The sequence below is a fragment of the Pteropus medius genome, unplaced genomic scaffold, assembly GCF_902729225.1.
Source record: "Pteropus medius unplaced genomic scaffold, Ma_sr-lr_union100, whole genome shotgun sequence".
NCBI lineage: Eukaryota > Metazoa > Chordata > Mammalia > Chiroptera > Pteropodidae > Pteropus > Pteropus medius.
In genome coordinates, this window is record NW_024348304.1 from 1113979 (window position 1) to 1129337 (window position 15359).

Here is a 15359-nt window from a genome sequence, read left to right on the forward strand (position 1 = left end):
CTGCCTCTGCTCCCTAGACAGTCTGGACCCTCGAAAGGGCTTCAGGGTTCTACAAACAGTGGAGATTTAAATTGCCTGAAAAACCTCATCCATTGATTTTTATCTGTTTTGCGTTCCCGATAAGATTTCATTAAAAACTTGTTTTACAGTCCTAGCTAGACAACATGGGTCTCGACGTGGCAAGATTTAGAAATTCTGAGCCAGGGCGAGAGTGAGAGTGGTCAACAGCATGAATGAAGGGACATGAGGGTGGCCAGTGACAACACAGCGCGATGGAGGAGCGGGGGCGGGAAGGTAGGACGGGGGGCAGGTGGGTTACTGTGACGCAGGCTCGCCTCTGCGTGCTGCGGTGACCTGAGCAATGAGGCCGACCTCTCGGGACTTCTTTATCCTCTTCTGTGCGGTGAGAATGGAATAAGGTGACCCTTTGGGTCCAGATAACTGCCAGCAGATGCCGAGCACCTTCTAGGAGTGAAGCACTCTGCTGGTTATTGATTTTACGCAGTCAGCCGTTTGGACAGTTAAAAATGTTACATTCGATGGGAATCTATAAACTTAGCTGAAGGATTTACTTCAATTTCGAATGACTGAAATTGTCCAGCACAAAATAAAGTAATTTCTCCTGTAGTTCATTATAACCTATGATAAATTAGTTCTTCAGTATAAATGCTATAATGTGTAGGTACATACACAGGCTGAGTTTAAACTCATGGGATATACAGCTCTTATCACGCTATCTCCCATTACGCAACCTGCGACCATCTGGACCGCGGCCCTCCCTCCGCCGGGAAGACCACAGCGCCCCCACGCACTGGGCCGCACGCCCCTTCCCCGTTCTGGCTCCCCCGCCACTGGCTCCTGGCCTCCCCTTCCGTCCTGGCGTTTCCCTGTCGGCACATAACATGCTTCGGTCTCTCCTGGAGCCTTCTTTTCAACCTGATACATTCTATCCCTCCACCCGCTTTAACAGTCAAACTCCTTGAAAGGGATTTCTACACAGGCTGTCGCCACGTCCACAGCTCCCGCTCACTTCAAACCCTATGTGCTCTGGTTTCCATCCCCATCACTCAAGTAAAACTGTTCCCGCAGGGACAGCAATGTCCCTCTGGTTGCTAAGTCCAATGGAGACCCCTTAGACCTTTCTTTATTGGCCTGTTTACATTATCTACAACTATGGACCACTCTTTCAAGTGCCTCTTCCCTTGAACTTCTGTGACATGTTATGTTTCTGAATTTCCTCCTCTGTGTCGACCCATCACATAAAATGTGGACTTCGCTCAGTGTTCTGTCCTTGGCCTTCTCCGAGGCCAAGTCTATCCTTTCCCTGAATGATCATCCAATCCACAGCTTCAGATGCCATTAGGCTGGTGACTCCGACCTTTGTTTTGCCCCCCGCCCGGACTTCCCTTCTGAGCTTTATGTCTACATAATACTGTCCGAAGACCTTCCTGCTTTGATGGTCCGTAAGTACAGCGTGTCCCAGGACAAACGCATCACATTTTCTCCCTTCACTCACATGTGCTGCCTACTTTTTTGCTCCTTATCTCACTGAAAGACAGTTCCATTTGTCAAGTTTCCCAAGTCAGAAACCAGAGTTTTTTTCCCTGGATTGTTCCAATCTCATTCTGTGTGTTCAGTCAAACAGAGTCCGCCTAATTCTACCCACTACAAAGCTTCTGAATGTGGCGCCTCCTCTCCGAGCTCTCCCCACGACTGTGGTTAAAGCCACCCCGACGTCTCACCAGTGTTTCTGCCTTGGCCTTCTACCTTGTCCCTCTCCCTCCAGACAATCCATCTTCTACCCTGAAGGTTGAGTGAACTTGACAAATACGAATCTGATCGCGCCCCTGGTTCGACACACCGATCGCTCCAATTACTTGTGGGACGAAGTCCCCCTTCTTCAAGGTAGTTTGCCATAGCGCGTAATCTGACCGCTGCTCGTCCTCTGGCTTCGTCCATGGTCCTAACCCTCAGCATCCCAGCTCCTCTAACATCTTTGAGTCCCTCACCACGCCAGGCTCTCCCCGCGTCAGCCCGTGACACGTGTGCTCCCGATGTCCGGGTCGCCCTTATTCTCACTTCTCAGCCTCTCTGCAAGCTTAACTTCCTCATCTACCCAGCCTCTTGGCTTACATTCGCTTCTTCCTCCAGAAAATCTCTACTAACCTACGCACCTGGGTCAGGTATGTGCCTAGGTGCCTTCAGTGGCATCTTACACTTTAGAGATCGTACTTCATTGGTCTTGCTTATTTATACGCCTTTATGCTCATGAATCGGTATATAAAGACTATGTCTGTTTTGTGCACAGCTGTAACTACAGTGCTTAATACAGCACCTGGCACAGAGCAGTGACTGGTATGCAAAGACGAAAATGCCAGAATCCAGGCTCCCTCTCACTGTGGAAGAGGGAGACAAAGCACGTGCCGATGATTCTGTCATGAAGTAGCAAGTGATCTACGACACGAGAGACTTCGAAATAAAAGGCCATGAAAGGTTGCTCAGAGAGAGGTTGTTTCTGATTTGGATGGAGGAGACTCACACAGGAGGTGCAATCTGAGATTCGTTATGAAGTGTGTGAGCAGCTCGGGTGTGGACCATTATGTAGCAAGAGACTAGTTCAAGCAGAGGGAAAACATCGGTAAACTGGAGGTGGCGTTTAGGGAATGGCGAGTAGATATTCGAGTGAGATCTGACGTGCTATCAGGTGGAGCCGCAGTGAGGAAAGCCATGCGTGTCAGACCTCGGAGCCTGTGGTCGGACCTGTTTTCCGTAGGCAGCTGGGAGTTACGGTGTTTTCAGTGTTTAAAAAGTAAAGCCTCTGGGAATCAGATTGGAAAGGCATGGCAGCATGGCAAAAAGAAAAGCCATGGAAAGTGCTGAATGCTAGAAAAAGTATCTTAGGCATTTGTTAAATATCGATGAGTGCAGGAGTGATTGGACGGGCGGACGAAAAGGAACAGACATTCATTCTGACCGCGGAGTCGACTTACAGTGTCCGCCTTTACTAATGCAATAACGCGGGGAGGCCGAGTTCAGCTCCAGCTCTGCATTCATGTGAAAACACCAACAGCGTGTGGTCATTTCTATAACAAACTGGCCCACAGTCCGATAGCAGACAATTAGGTTGTCTGGCTCTTTGAGACTGGAAAATGAGCTTCTAGATGTTCCAAAGTACAAAGAATTTACAGGCAAAATTTACAGGGTGTGAACTGCTTTCGTATTTGCATGTATAATGTAATATTAAATCAAAACCTAATGTTTGAGGCTTCATTTTGACAAGTGATTTAAAGGAAGAATATAAAATTACTATTTTAGTTTTTGAGAAACTTAATTTTCTGCTAAATTTTACTTGTAAGTAAATTATGTAAGGAGGAATATTCTCAAGTTTAAAAAATATTTTTCAATTATGACGATGTTGAATAAAACTATAAGAAAGTGTTATAACTACTTCAATTTAATTTTTTTAAAAGGCCCTTCAGCTTTTATAGAGAGAAAAAGACCACAGTATTTTCAGTGACATGGTGACTCAGACTCATATTATGAAATATACATTCTTTTATATTTCTGGTGTAAATTACCTCGAAGGGTTTTGCCAAGAGGCTGATTGATTTCTCTTTACCAGTTGTTGAAAGTATATGCTTTTGGGACGACGTGGAGAAAGCGTGTCGTCATTCGAGTTACATTGCTTCATGACTTTGCTTCCTCAGAATTTGTGCTTCCTAAAGATAATAAGTTAATAATTACTTTCCAAAGCCTGTTTAATTATAATATGCCATGAGATATTAAGTGAATACTTTTAAAAATAGTCATAAACATTATAGGAAGAATGAAGAAATTGCTTTAAAAGCTGCCTTAAGTATAGTAAATGAAGGACAAACTGTGACAAATTTCAGTTAGTAAAGAGAATTTTTATATTGGTGTCAGCAATCTCAACAGGTATAGAGTGGAATTTACAACTTTACTATGCTGTTTGCATTAGCAAATAGTAAAATGTGCACTGTAAATACAGTTGTGTATACTGGGCAAGATTGTGTGAATACACAAAGATACTGTTTCTTTGAGAACTTGATGGACATGACTAATCACATTTATTCTTTGTGTGTGTTCCCACACTTGAGTTTTTATCTTTTGGTTAAGCACTCTAACTTTAGGGTTTTTGTTTAACCTCTATGAATTGAATTTTAAGGCGCATTTTATAACTATGATGTTTTCATTTGTTGTCATTAAACCTATGAAGTATAAAGGAAAAGAAAGTTTTTAAAAATAGAACTCAGCAGTGAGACATCTCAACTATATGAAGTCTTAGAGATACAAAGCTTTTCCGAATATAAGTTGTCAGATGGCATGCATTTGTAGTGCTAATGTAATTTATGTAAAAAGAAAAGAGTTAGTTTAAAAAAAGGAAAGAAAAGGCATTATCTATTACTTTTTAATGATGTAACTTTCAGTGGGAAAGTTTTAGAAATGGGGCCTTTCCCAAGGCATCACCCTCATTCTTTTGAGACGATAGTTCCATCTAGTGGACATTTTACTAAAAAACAAATTTGTAATCTTTGATTACAAATGTTGAAGTTCTTTTCTTTTGATGAAATCAGCATTAAAGGAAAATAACAAGGATAATAGCACGTTTCCATGGAGAATTGGAAATGGAAACAGATACTGTGCTTGACCAGTCAAAAGTGGCCTAAATATTTCAATAAACGTATTTTATTATTAACCTATGAGCAAGCAAACAGTCGACCCAGAGGAAATGGCACATTATTTCAGGCACGATAAGGAAAGATCTTTTCCAGCTCGGGCTTTTTAATTGATTGGAATTTTGTACAAAGAACACTTCCAGCCCAAGGAGCTTTAGGGGGGCACCGGTTGCCAGGCTGGTGACTGCTTTATTCTGTGCCTGTTTGCTTGTTTGCACTTCCATGCGAGTTGAGTTCCTGCTGTGGACCACAGACTGTGCCGAGGAGGCCAAAATGCAGTCCTGTGAACACAGGTCCCGTTCTCGAGGAGCACCTAAGTCTTGAAAGAGTCGAGTAGGTCAGCGTTTCCTGCAGGGCACTAAAGTCCATCTCACAGTGAGGCAGTCTTGCAAGGACACAGGGAGACACAGCCAGATGAGGTGGAGACTAGGAAGGCTGTTCTCAAGGGAAGGATGCTTGCCCTTAATTTTGGTGGAGAAATTCATTTATTTATTCAACCAACCGACATTTACCAAGTCCTGTTCTGCGTAAGGCATTCTACTCTTTGCAGATGTTAGTGAGTGTCAGAATCATCTGGGGGGCTTGTTTAGACACAGCGTGCTGCTCGCTGCTCACTTTGGCAGAAGGTCCGCAGTAGGGTCCGAGAATTTGTGTTTCCAATGTGCTTCTAGGTCATGGTGCTACAGATCCAAGCAGAGTGCTTTGCTTCAGACAGAGCAGTAAAACATGGGGGATAGACTGGCGCCATGGTCGCTGAGCTGTGCAACTCGCCCACGAAGCGGAGGTACCAGCCCGGGCTGTGGCATGGGACTGCGCCTTGAGCTTCCGCCCCCAGTGCACTTGGTAAGCCCTGAGAGCTACCTCAGCCCACAGGAAGGGCCACTGTCTATATTTTGTCCACCCAGAGGGGCCACTTTTAAGATGTCTGCCCTGGAGGTGTATCTTTTTATCACTGTTCTGTCCAAGAAGGACCACGTTTTTGAAACTTTCACAGAGACCTGGTGTATGCCAGGATCTGGAGGAGACGTGCGAAGCTGGGCCTGTGCGATGGACTCGGAGATGACTCAGAAAGCCCAGGACGCAGAGTGATGGTGAGGACCCGGCTCCGTGCCTGCCAGGCAGACTCTGGTCTGTGGCCTCTTGCACTCAGGAACCTCGATCCGCTGCACAGGTAGATTCTGTGTTAAACTGTTCCACCCACCAGGGGACTGTCCTCCTGTCATGGATCCATCCTATCACTGTGCACAGCTGCTCAGCTTCACCACCAGCTGATACTGTCAGGTATTAAACAGATGCCAGAAAATGGCAAAGAAGGGATTCAAGGACTGATTGAAGAAAACTAATAAAATAACGACTGGGACAGAAGATAGTGAGTAGAGAATAGCACACAGGACCGAAAAGCCCGGTGAGGGTGACTGAGGACAGAGCACTCAAGACGTGAGCTTGGGGATGAACGCGACAAGACGGAAGGAAGCCGCTGGCAACAGTAAACAGTGGCAAAGGTGATGGGGGTGGCTGCATGAAGGGTCCACCTGACAGGACTGAAAAGCCTTTGCTTGAGAAGAAAGCCCGCGAGAAGGCCGGAGTCCTTGGGCAAAAGAAGAACATTCTGATCAAGAGATTCAGCTCCAGGCGTGGAGAGCGGAAATTCCGCAGACGAAAGCTCTTATGTTTTAAATATTTAAAAGAAGCGCATGGCCTGCGGCTCGCGTTGTGGGAACCACACTTGCCCTGCACACCTGTGAGTTTCTAGTGCATAGAATTGTGAACCCCGCTTCTCAACAAGATCTTTCCATTTTAGAGAATGCGATCGATGTGTTAACATGGATTTAGCCAGACAAGAACATGTTGAAATTTCAATATTTCAGTAGTAAAGGCAAAAGGTTCAGAAAGGGATGATTGAGGGTCTTCTATACAACACTTCGTTAAGGTGCCCAGTAGCATGTGCGTCTTCCGTTATTCGCTTCCCCTGCAGGTGAAGTCTGCCTGCCGAGGATCTGGCCCCCCCTCCCCGGGAAGCTCAGCATGCCTGCATCCAGGTTGTGGGTGGAGTCGCCGGAACAGGTCAGTTAGGCTCGGGCTTCTGCACTTTCTGACCCAGCTTACAGGTGGCGACCTGAGGATTTGTGTTGCTAACACGTTCCCAGCTGAAGCCGAAGCAACTGGTCCGGGACCGCATTTTGAGAGCTGTTTGTAAACATAATGTCATTTCTTACCATGAGGAAATTAGTGTTTAAATGGCAAAAGTCACAGCTTTTGGACAGTTCACAAGCATGGTGGTCAAGCCGCTGAGCGAAGACGGCGCCGGGGTAACGTGTGCGCCGCTCTGCTGCTAGGAGATCTGCGGGTGGTGCCCCGCCGCTTACCGGGTGTCGTCCGAGCAACGACAGGTGCACCAGACGCGTTTCACGGACTTTGCCTCGGTGGGAGCGAGTTCGTTGGAATGTTAGGCGAGGCTGATTAGGTCATTCCAAGTAGATGGAACATGTGAAAACCCAGACAAGTTGGTTTTGAATTTTCTCTTAAGTGATAAAAAAATTAATACTAAATTCGATGGCATACGTTTGCTCCAATCATGAATCAGCAAAATGTGTTACACACATCTTTGGACAGGCCATCCTCATGGAGAACGCGACCAGTTGGAAACGAGCACAGAGAATAGCATAGACCAGACTACCCCGTGGTGTACACAAGCAGGTCCGGGACCCAGCTGATCGTAAATCAGAAGAGCCCCCACCGAGGTCCCGCAAACTGCAGCGCGCCCCTGCGTGCGTTGTCTGAGCACGCCTAGATTAAGTGGCTTCTTTGGCTCCAAGTAAATCACTGAAATAATTGGAAACAGAAATGGCTTTTGCACACTGTTCTTTCTCTGTTGAACACATCTCTTTAGTAAACAAGTTTCACCCAGGTACAGGACCGTGGAATAAGCTCCGGTTGGTTCCTATTTATCCGTGAGTGACCAAGCTTTCCCTCACTATCCATTACTGACATGAATTGGCCTATGAATATGTAACCTTCACTCTACAAGCTAATTTGGGAAAACAGTGGGTGACGGGGTCCTCTTTCAAATGGGCTAAGTTTAACATAACACTGTGACTCTGAAAAACAGCCCGGTTGGTTCTGAAAATGAGAGCATGTCGGCGCTGAATAAGCATCGCGGGAACCGTAGCCGGGATCTGGGGCGCGGGAGTGGAGGGTGGGGCTCTGCGCCTGCGGGAGGAAGCCTGGGACTATAGAGGCGCTCAGCTCCTCTCATTAAAAGGGGCTTAAACGCAGAGTCCTGACTGCGAAGGGGAGGCCAGCCCGGCGCGGGGGCGGGGCTTCCGCTAACGAGCCTGGTATGGGGCCCCGCACAGAAGCCGCACAGTCGGCTCCCTTTGTTGTTTCTCCGCGGACCCATGTGTGGGAGAGAGGGCTAGTTAGGGATGTCCCTTTTGAGGGGGTCCTGGAGTGGGAGCCAGATGGCGACATAAAGACTAGCTGAGATCAGTGTGACACAGCCGCCCCAGCACCCTTTAGTGATTGCTCCGTCGTACTGGGAAAAAAGTGTCTTTGTCCCGCTGAGGTCGCATGCAGCGCTGGCGGACAGCGAGCGCCCCGAGCGTGCCCGCGACCGTGCAGAAGGCGAGGCCGGCGCAGGGCTGCTGCTCCGCGCGCTCGGCGCCCCGCGCTCGCCTCTTCCCCGCCCGAAGCACCTCGCGGTCGCCGTCCGCACTCTGCGTGGGGGGCAGGGCGAGGTCCCGGTAAATCCGATGGACCTGCCAGGAAAGACGCACTGGGGCCCACTTCAGTCAGCACTGAGGACACACTCGGCGCCCTCACATGCTCAGGACTTGTGAGTATCCGGGCTTGCACAGCGTGGACGCCGCCTGCTGCTTGCAGTTTACTCCCTGTCGCTCGGCCTTCAGAGAATGTGCTCGTAGTGACTGAGTCCACGGTGGGTCTAGTTACATGGGGCTGTGTTCACGGGGAAAGTCAGGGAATCGGGCGTAAATGTGTTTCACCCCTTTAGACGAAATACTGTTTTGGAAAGTGCTGGGAACCAATGGGTTAGAATCCGGACAAAAACTGCAGGATGAGGGTCCTTGAGGCTGGAAATGACACAGTGATGGAGATTTGCAGAGTCTACCTGGATAGCTTCATGATCTTTGTTGCTTTGCAGGGACTCTCTGAAGAGATTTGTTGCTGCATTAAAGTAAGGGAGCTGACTTTTCAAAAACATCTGTAATTTACACTAACGTCGGCGCTTCGGTTTGCTGACTAAGAATTCCTGCCATCTGCTTGGCGTGTGTCAAGTAGCTTTTCTCATCTCCCCTCAGCACCAGAAGCCCTGGGATCTGATGCCAGCTCAGTGCACGTTCCTAGTGGTCTCGGTCCTGGCCTTGTTGTGTGGCCTTGTGACCGGCCATCCAATCCGCTTCCCTCCTGCTTTCATTTTGACTTATTGCCGACATCGCTTACTTAAGTGCTTAAACACTTCTCAACTTTTGGGGATCAGTCTTAGGAATTGTATGTACGATCCAGTTTTTTTGAAAGGAACATACTGAGTCACGGCAGCCGAGACCTTGTTTGTGGTCCAGGTAGGCCGCTTCTCGACACCCACCATCATTATTACGCGCTAGACACATCTAAGCATCTGCAAAGGACAAACCACACCACTAGCAATGGCAATAAACTCCTAGCTGGGGGCAGATAATGAGCTAAAGTAAGCAAAGTATTTATTTGAAGATTCTGGGATGACTGAAAACAGAGGATTGGAAAAAATCCTTGTTTTACTAAACATACTGTAACCAAAAGTCCCGTGTAGACATTCATATAGCTTTTTGTTTTCATACTGCAAATCTCACTTTAAGCATCATGGAGATCTTAACGACCGTTAAAGCCATTTCTAAGGACAACCGAGAAGACTTTTAGATGGAGTCTCTAGAAATGGAGCACACAAAAGTTAAAATGTCAGGATCGAATTGTCTTGCCAGGCGGTCCTCAGTGGACTTTCTCAGCATGGTTTTGGTCAGCCATCCGATAGGAGTTGGACTGTGAGCTCCTGAGTCATCACCTTAAGAGCACGCTCTGCCCCTAACCCTCTCCAGCCACTGTCGGATCGGCCGTTCCCACTGGCGGGACATCTGATGAAGGGAAAACAGCCCCAGCGGGAGGCCAGCTCCAAAGCTCTGTTCCCCGCGGTGCGTGCCAGGTGTCCCAGTCCGTTTGGGCTGTTACAATCAAACACCACAGGCCGGGTGGCTGAGAAACAACAGGTTCTCACAGGTCTGGAGGCCAGAAGTCCAGGACCAGGATGCCAGCGCGGCCGGGTTCTGGCGAGGGCCCTCTCATGAATAGTAGAGCTTCTGCCGACTTCTCACTGCGTCCTCGCGTGCAGGAAGGGCTCGCTAGCTCTGTGGTGTCTTGTAAGGGAACTCAGACCGCTCACGAGGGCTCCACCCCCATGACTTGGCCTCCCAAAGGCCCCGACTCCTAATACCATCACCTTGGGCATTAGGTTTTCAACATAAAATTCAGGCCATAGCACCAGCGGATCTCTAAGCCAGAAAAGGACACTGTTAAAGATTGAATTGAACTTATGTTGAAGTCCCAACCCCTAATAACTCACAATACTATTAGGAAATAGGGTCATTGTAGATGTAATTAGTTAAGTTAGGATAAGCTCATACCGGAGTTGGGTGAACCCCTAATCCGATATGACTGGTGTCCTTATAAAAAGAAATTTGAACACAGACCTGCACCCAGAGAGGATGCCGAGTGCAGAAGGCAGAGATGGGTGATGCTTCCAGGAGCCAGAGAGCACCAGAGATGGCCACCCAACCCCAGAAGCTAGCGGGGGGCTTGGAGCAGGTTCTTCCTCCAAGCTCTCAGAAGAAATGACCCTGCCCACACCTTGATCTCGGACTTGCCGGCCTTCAGAACTGTGGGACAATGAACCTCTGTCGTTTAAGCCGCCCAGCCTCTGGCTTTGCTACAGCGCCCCTAGCGGACACACGCGGGGGCCCGCGCCTAGCAGCATCCATGCCATACTTGGGGTGTCAGCCCCTTGTCAGGACTTACTCTGCTGCCGCGGCCATGGCTCAGACCATGTTGGGGTGATACCTGCAGTAGGGGGTGCAGGCTCTTCCTCTTCACCTCAGCCAGGTCCAAGCCTGCTGAGGAATTCCCGAGCCCGTCGTCTCTGAGGCTGTCACCTCTGCAGGCCTCTGTGTTTCCCCCGTTTCTCCAGTCCGGGGAAAACTGGCGTGAGGAGCCGTAGGCTGAGCTGTGAACGGGGCAGGGGCGGGGTTGGGAGAGAACGTTCTGTTTCTTCATTCCTTCAGCCCCTGAACGCTGGCCCACAAATGACGCCGGATGGCCTAGCGTGGGGCCCTGACCCAGGGCCACGAGCACAGAGTTCCACTGCTTCGGGCATTTGGAATTAGTCATTTTTTCTACCCTCAAGTTTTACCCCCAGATTAGCTAATCCAAGTGCGTTTTCAGTTTCCAACTAGAGAATAGAAAAGGTATGTGGAATTCGATTTGATATGGAAATATATTTGCCTCTTAAATGTTAGATTCATAGTACATTAGAATAAGTTAAAATTACAACTATTGATAATGTTCTATGTTACCATATTTATGCCTTGGTGATACTGTAGTTTCTGCAACTTTGCTGAAACACGACTATTGCTAATAACTACTATTTTTTGAATACGAACTTTGTGCCGGGTTATTGGTATGCATCATTAATCATCCAAAAACTCCGTTAGAAGTGTAAGCCTTGCAGTGAAGAGGTACGGACTCTGGCTGGACACACACACAAAGAGAGGTCAAGGGAATTATTTGGAATTGTCCGAGCACGCAGAGGAAGAGCGCGGCCATACTCAGGTCTGCCCGACTCCAGGTCCCGTGCGTTCTCTACCACAACGCTTTGCCGTCTTTTTCTTTAAGAAGAGAGAATTAATATATTTGGAAACAATCACATCTTATTATTTTAACATTTTGCAAGGCTTAATAAGCACCATTTACCATGATAGCAAGTCTAGGATCACAAACTCCAGGGAAATAACGGATGTCTTTACAAAGATTGCATCCATTACCCGCCTCGCCCCCAGTTGCACCAAGTTTTATGTAGACTTTTTTACAGCATTCTTCTACAGAATTTAACTTTTTCTGGACTCCTAGTGGAAAGTATCTCAGTTTTAAATACAGCTAGTTTTTAATGCATCTTCTACATTTATGACACTAACTTTAAAATGTACTAATTAGTTTATGGGTATTGGACTAAGAAATTGTCACATTCTAGTAAATTGTGTTAAGTGGCGGCACCTACTGATGATATATGACATTGCAGCCTAATATCAAATCCTTAAGATTTTATAAGATATTAAGATTTCAAACTACAGCAGACTTATTCCTGGAGAAATAGGTGTGTCTGGAGAATATGTAATCACAGAATAGCACATCTTTCTGACACTTCAATTTTGTTCAGTATTTATATCTGAAAACCAATATATCTGCAAAAATTGGCCTGCATTTTTTATCATGGAAATCTTCCAAAGTGCCTGCGTTACAAACACATTCGTTTTTGTCTTGCCATTAGCGGTTCTTCAGTGGGAAATTTCCAGCACTGGGTCTGGCTCATCTGCCTTGCATGAAAGGTGAGAAAATGCTGCAGCTCAGCATCTAGGCTCAGAGACAGGTTTGGGGAAGACAGAGCTCCAGACTCCTGTTCTACGTTCTTTCCATCTGAATTCACCACGGGATCCTTCTCTGTGTGATATATACCCAGTCAAAAGTAGGAGAAATACTGAATTTGGGGAGTCACAAACATGTCGTCACAGAATTCGAGGAATATGAACAGTGCCATAACCTTGGAATCTCTGAAAATTGGTAGCAACGCTAGAATAGAAATCTCTCGGGTGGGAAATCTTTGTGCTGTCTCAGCTGACCGCGAACCACATCTGGTAGGCCCGCAGCAAACAGTTTCGAACCCGATGACCAGTCTCTGGAAGTTTTCAAATTCAGTTCTACTTGGAGTGTTTGGTTAGTAATATGCAGTTTTTATCATGTTTGACAACAAATTGCCAGCATCGGCTTTTTTTTTTATAACAGTCCACATTCTGAAATACATCTAATCCATATGATGAAGGATACTCAAAGTTAGGCCACATTTATAAGCTCAAAGAGCAGCTTTGATATAAGACTGTAGATGTGTCTCTTTATTACTTGACTTGCAGCTAGTTAGCTCTCCAGATTTTTTTTTTCTGTTATAAACCTTCGTGTATTACTTTGTTTTTTCAGAAAGCAGTGGGACTTAGATGTGGCCTAACCAATAGACAGACCACTTCAGAATTCCAAATGATCACTTAAAAACGAGGTCGGCAAAAATCAGAAGTGAAAACATGTAAGGATGCATTAGTATAACAAATAACCAGACCCGGCTCAAAAATATGCCGATTAGCTGCTGCCACATTGCTGAAGAGGCGTGCTTTGGGCTTCTACCCAGAGGCTTGGAAAACACGGAAACCTTATTGTTGCCCATAACTAGTGTTTTAGATATAGGGAGGCCCCGGGGTCTGTTAATTTAGCAACTCGACAATGCCATTAAACACCCATCGCTTCTGTTCTTCCAGCCTCGCCATCTCGGATAGCCCCTTACCTGTTTGCAAAATGACCGTCTCCACAAACCATACATCCTTACCTCTCAGTGTCCATAGGCAAAATGAACACAAAGGCTCAACACTGGCAAAGGTGAGCAAACGCTAATGGAATGGGAGAAAAATCCAATTTAAATGAGACCTAATTTAATTTGAACCTTCCACTTCCTTATATTTAAAAAAAGCTATTTTAACTTTGTAAATTCTTAATAATTAATCTGTGTACTAAGATTAACCTTTAATGTTTTATGGGAAACGTGAATTTCTGTCATACCGTTAGAACTTTATCGAACTAGGAATAATATAAAAACAAAGGGTAGTTGTCCTTTGGGGGAAAATGGTTCTAGATTTTGCTGATTATTGAAAAAATCTTAAAAATTTGACCAGAACAGTTGAATGTTATAATATTAAATTTGCTCAACTTAAATTGTCACGTTTTGACTGGTAGGAAGACAATACTCGTGGAGACATCGAAAGACCAAGGACTGTGTTGGGCTCTACGAGGGGCTCCCCCACCCCTGGCCTCAGGGCTCCCTCCACATTTGCCGGAATAGATGCCATTTCCTTAGACAACACAGGGAGTAGGAAGAGCCTCTCTTTTGTATGGCCCATCACTGCACGTTTTTATGCAAACAAAAGGAATGTCTAATAAACGACACTAACAAATTATAACAGCCAAAATACATAATTCGTCAAGATGAGAGTTAGGAGTGTAGAACTGACCGGTTATCCAAAAACATACTGATTCACAGAAAATTGTGAAGCGGTCAGGAATGTCACCTTAACCTCTCACTGAGGAGCTGCCCTGTATTTGAATTAACATTTTGCTACAGAATAACCTGAAGTTTAAAACGCTACAGTTTAACTTCGCCGGAAAGAAGCACCATCATCCCACTGAATTTTAAAGCAGAACCCATTTGGTATAGTTGTTACACAAAAGAATTCTATTTCCTAGATTTATTTATTGACTACCTATTAAAATGGAAGTGATCAGTTATGCGCAAGTAAGCACTTTGGAAAAAGAAATAAGGAAATTAGACATGGGCTTTGGTGGTTTTATTTCACTGGAAATTTTCCCAAGGTTGCTTTGTTAAAATATCTTAAGGGGCTTTGTCAGATTAGGAGAAAATTCAAATGAAGGATTGTACTTTATTTTTTATTATGGTATTTTTCACTTTAAAATATACTAAAACGTACTGCGCAACAAACCAAGGTAAAATTTTATAAGACTGTCAAGCATAACATCTGAATTATTGAACTCATCTGATTATATCAGATTTAATTATATTATGAGGCTACTGCCAGTCCTATTTTTTTTATTTTTAAAGATAAAAATGTATATGTATGTGTATACACACGTATATAATGTATAAACACGTGTATATATAGTCACATGTATGTACACATACATACACACATATGTATTCCTCACAACACCCTTTCCATAAACTCTCTGAGCTTTAACTCCCATGTTTGTGATTAAGATTCTTTGTTTCAAGCTGAGAAACTAACCCTGCCCGAAGTGAAGCGCTGACTGGCCAGACTTTGTGTCACCACACGGGCACCCAGGGAGTGTGGAACCGGGCCACCCCGAAGGCCCCGGTAGCAACCTCCGCCTGCCAGGGCTCTGGGGGCCTGAAGCTCAGACTGCAGCAGACGCTTCCCACGTGGCCTGCTTTGGACCGCAGGGCTGTCCGTAGCTTAGGAGACAGCAGGGCACCGTGGATGACCCTGGGTCCAGTGGGAAAGAGAGAACTTTCCTAAAGGATACTGAGAAACTATGGGTGTTTGGGAACCAAGAAAGAAACACGTCTCTCAAGCGCCTTTTTCTCGGGCAGCGTAGCCAGCTCTCCCGCCTGCAGAGGCGTCTGAGGGGAGGGTGTTGTTCTTGTTCGCTGTGTGTGTGTCTGGGGTCCACTGGCATGGTCGTCATCCTGTGGCCGCAGACGAGGGAGAGGGAGGCCAGGGTGTGCGGGCAGAATCGCCAGTCCACCCCAGCATCCTCCTGCCGGTCAAC